This window comes from Melanotaenia boesemani, chromosome 24 (assembly GCF_017639745.1).
Source record: "Melanotaenia boesemani isolate fMelBoe1 chromosome 24, fMelBoe1.pri, whole genome shotgun sequence".
Classification (NCBI taxonomy): Eukaryota; Metazoa; Chordata; class Actinopteri; order Atheriniformes; family Melanotaeniidae; genus Melanotaenia; species Melanotaenia boesemani.
The window spans coordinates 2573662-2578415 of NC_055705.1; the positions used below are offsets into that span (position 1 = coordinate 2573662).

Consider the following 4754-nt stretch of genomic DNA (forward strand, 5'->3'; position numbering starts at 1 on the left):
TAGGGTTTTTAAAAATACAAAAATGGATGAAAAATATTTAATAGGATAGAAAGACAAAAACATCAATCCCTCTCATTTGTTCAGACTGATGTAACTAAATATTTTAATAAGTAGGTGTTGACAAACATGCAGTTATTGTGGTATTTATATATTTATCCAATTTACTGGTAATTTCAGTTTGATTCACAAAGTATTCTATGAAAAAGTTACTACAACTTCCTTTCCCCTCAGTGGAGCTGCTCTCAAAGTAATTTTCCAAACACATGAAGTTTCTGGACAAAGTACCGGTATCAGACCGGTATCGGATCGGTATCAGACTGGTATCAGACCGGTATCAGATCGGTATCAGACCGGTATCGGATCGGTATCAGATCGGTATCAGATCGGTATCAGATCGGTATCGCCGATACTGGCTTGCATTTTACTTGGTATCAGATCAGAAAGAGAAGGAGTGGCATCGTACATCACTACTCCAGTACTCCTGCTGGCAGCACGTGGTGTAACGGAAACCTACGAGCCTGCGTGCTCTAGCCTGGAGCTGCTCTTAAAGGGCCAGCGTCACTAAAATACCCCACACAGTTATCACAATACCAGCTTTACAAGCAGAACGAATGTGAACAGGTAAACAGTTTAAAACATTATAAGCTCTATTTCACAATGACAGATATTTAATATTAGTTTACTTGGCTACAGATAAATATATTTAGTTCAGTAAACGGCCTCTCATTACACAGTTCTTACCTTTCAGTTTACCAAACCAAGACTTGGTGGTTCACATGTTGCAGCTGCAGAGCCGAATGTCGCCATGGCCAGGAAAGTGTCTCAGGTAAACTGCAATCACACGTCATCTGTTTAAAAGTGGGTTGTTAATACAAGTTACTTAGACTCTGTTTTACAGAAACAAGTCACAGAAGGCCAGGAGATTACTGGTTCTCCGGTCAACACTGCCATCTCAGTGGTTTCCAACCTGGGGTCCGGGACCCACAAAGAGCACAGAGGGTCCCCAAGGCTTTGGACATTCAGAGCCATTGTAATTAATGTCCACACGTTGTCCCTTCTTTAAGAAAGAAAAGTAAGGCTCTATGTTGTTAATTTTACTTTGGCTTTATCAGAAGGATGCTCCGTCTTTTTCATTAATTTAACCAGATGAGTAAAAATTGTACTAGCCAGTTCATTTAGTACCGAAACCGTTTGGTGACATCAATAGAAAAAAAAGAAAAAAACTAGGGCCACGCATCCTTAAATTGTGGGCACCCAACAACACCTCAACAACCCAGTTAGCTCAGTTAATTTTCTATAATTACTCTCAACGTTAAAATACAACCACATGAAATGATAATTGTGGGTTTAACTAATACGTTTCCTCAAGTTAATGATCTCTTCCACACGCTAATAATGCGTGATCACATGATAACTTTTTTCTATCGATCTCATCAGACGGACTCGGTAGTTTTGTGCTATTAAGTTATAAAGTTTTAAGAAACCTGTTCATTTCCTCTTCAAACAGAGCGCCTCTGTTTTCTTTACAGCTGCTGTGTTAGAAACACCATGGAAACAGCAAAACAGCGAACATTAAATTGTGTGGTTGATGTCACCACCATTATTTTCAAGCCACGGATTTATTCTGAGCCGGTTAGCCTGAAACTTTTATTTGGGCTGCTTGGTAACGTTACCGGCACCAACGCTACCACATCACTGACACCAGCACCGCTACTAGCGCTGATCGTTTCTTCTGTTTTCTCTTCAGACGATGTGAGGCCAGATTTACATTTAAACCAGCTGTCCATGAATGCATCGTCTTACGGCAGGAAATCGCCAACGTTTGGTCTACCAGCGGGAGCGACGCTGCGACAGCAGAGGAAGCTCAGAGCTTAGAGAGAAGGAGAGAGATGAATCTGTAGTGGAAGTCCTCTCCCTCCTTTTAGATTTATGGCTCCGATGCAAACCTTCACTACACATTATTACACACAGCTGTCCATCACTATGACTGGGTAACACACACCTCACCAGTCTGATGCTCATTTCAGAGCTTTACCCTCCCCAAGACCAGTTTGACTTTACTGGCACTCTTATCAGATGGAAAGAGATTAAGTAGAAGAGACAGAGGAAACAATAGAGCACGGAGGGAAATGACTTATTACACTGATGCAGCTCAAACAGTCAACAAATTACAGCAACAAATCTAGTTTTTATACCTAGTATAATACTCAAATTAGAAAACTTTACTGTCACAACTAATTTTCTATTAAATGTTGTAAAAGAGACGGAAACTAACTCACCTGAGTTCATCCATCCTGATCAATAATCCACTCAGACCAATAATCCACCGCTACAATAGTCAAAAATAATCAATAACAGACCCAATATTTATTAGTTACTTAATAAATAGCTGGTGTTTAGAAAGCATCAGCACACTTCTAATCATAGGCCTATAAAAGCCACAGTAAACTTAATAAATGAATCATCAGTAATCCTAAAGTAATCTTAAGAGTCAGTCCACAACAGCTCGATAATCTTTGTGTACCTAGCTTGAGACCACTCTGCTGATAAACATGTAAAACTAGTAGATGATTAACCTCGTAGGAGGAGAGTCTGTCAGGGTGGGATTTGAACCCACAGCTCCTTTTAGAGACCAGAATTCCCTGTTTTATAGAAGGAAACAACCGCTGTGTTTGGCGTCTTAGGCCGTTCAGCCTGAGTCGTATCTGACATGCAACATACCTGATGTTGAAAACCTCTAAAACCTGACAAGGAGTAAAGCCTTAAACATGACTGCAATAAAAATACAGTTGTCACAGAAGAATGACTTAAACGACTATTAGAAAAGCTTTTGTCACTTCATTTTTTCCATGAGATTTTGTTTCCCCTGGAAGTCTGTTTATAGTTGTTGATGTTATTATTTGTTAATAAAGAACTCTGAGCGATAAAATGCTGCAAAACTATTAATGTTTATTAAGACTTGTGTATAGTCGTCAGTGTGTGAGAGCAGCAAGGAAAGGATGACTTCAGCTCACCTAGTTTTTTCTGGTTATTTGGTGTAGTTGTGTCCATGTCAAATCATAATCTGTTGCACCTGTAAACACGCTGTAAAGATTCGTAGCTGTAGATGTTCTCCAAGGAAGCGATCAGCTGAAGGTTCCTGACCAAGCATCACTTTATGATCAAAATTTCAACACCCAACGTGGGGCTCAAACCCACAACCCTGAGATTTAGAGTCTCATGCTCTACCGACGGAGCGAGCTGGGCCACATTTGAGGTAAAATGTTCAGAAAAAAACCATGAAACAAAAAGTCTGATTAGGAGATGTGTAATGGATCGCATGACGTGACTATGGCTTCTTATAGAAATGGGCCTCAGTGTACTTGGAACTCTGCAAAGAGAGGATCTTTTTTATTTTAAATGTGCACCAATACATACTGAAGTTGTCAGAAGTGGGATTTGAACCCACACCTCCAGAAGAGACTGCAATGGAAATAAAGGCAATCCACGAACATGGGTCTTGGGACGGTTTTTGGACAAACTTCACCTTCCTCGCATGGGCTCCCCAAGGGGGTGTAAAGATACACCGGGGGCATTTGTGCGAGCATCCCTCCCCCCTCTAGCCTACAGGAAAGGTAAGCATGCACGTACCTCTGACCATCACTAATATAAAAAATCTTTCATATTTTTGCAAAAAATTCCCTTACCCGTCAGCAAAGAGTCATTTTGTCCATTTGCAAGGCCAGCAATGTAAAAATTTCTCCAGAAACCCTGTTTTGTATTGACAATGTGTCATTTTATCCATTTAAGAAGCTACAACATTTCTTTTATTTGAGTCTTAATCATCCTGCAGACTGGATTTTTCTACTGATGTTCCAAGATTCAGTAAACGACAAGAAGATCTGTCAGTGATGAATGAGACTTCTTTGGAAAGGTTCTGAGCTGTTTTTTTTCAGGGACAGTAACCAAAATCACACTTTATATACAGCTTTTTTAAGCGAGGCTGGAGGCCAAGCAGACATCCAGCCTGCTTGTGCATGGCTACGGCAGGCCCATCTGATCCCCAGTTTCATCTCCAGCAACAGCTGGATCCCTACTGGACCTGTGTGTGGCTGCAGCATGCACAGCTGCTAGAGCTCTGTTGGGTCTCCAGCACGCACGGAGAGCTGCTGGGGGGTCAAGCTGGAGGTCAGATGGGACTGCAGCAGCCAACCATAAGCATGAAGAGCCACTTGAGGTCTGCTGGGTCTCCAGTACACAAATAGAGAAGCTGGTGGTTGGATGGACCTGCAGTAGCCCTGCACAATCAATCAATCAATCAATCAATCAATCAATCAATCAATCAATCAATCAATCAATCAATCAATCAATCAACCTTTATTTATATAGCACCTTCTCATACCCCAGGGTACCCAAAGTGCTGTACAGATAAAATTACAACAAATAAAACATCAAATCATAATAAAACAAGCAGTTTAAAACAGTAAAATAACAGATAAAAATATAATAAAATTAAAAGACATAGCCTAATGATCCTGCTCTCTAGTGTTAAAAGCCAAAGTAAGCAGGCTGGATGTCTGCTTGGCCTCCAGCCTCACATTAAAAAGCTGTTACTTTATATAAAGTGTTATTTGGTCACGCATATGTCCCCGAAATGCCCAGCCCATTACCTTTCTAAAGAAGTCTCATTCATCACTCACAGATCTTCTCGTCATTTACTGGACCTTGGAACATCAGTTGAAAAAAGTGTTTACTTTGGGTGATGCTGCTGTAGG

At 40.7% G+C, this 4754-nt stretch overlaps 1 long non-coding RNA gene across 2 annotated transcripts; it reads left to right on the top strand.

Moving 5' to 3' along the window:
• The first annotated feature begins 480 nt into the window (after positions 1–480).
• LOC121635348 lies at positions 481–909 on the top strand. Of its 2 annotated transcripts, XR_006009420.1 has the most exons (3): positions 484–621; positions 749–826; positions 899–909. It is a non-coding gene; the product is annotated as an uncharacterized LOC121635348 (long non-coding RNA). The 2 variants fall into 2 exon arrangements; XR_006009419.1 differs by lacking the exon at positions 899–909 and having other exon boundaries at positions 481–621.
• The last annotated feature ends 3845 nt before the right edge of the window (positions 910–4754 follow it).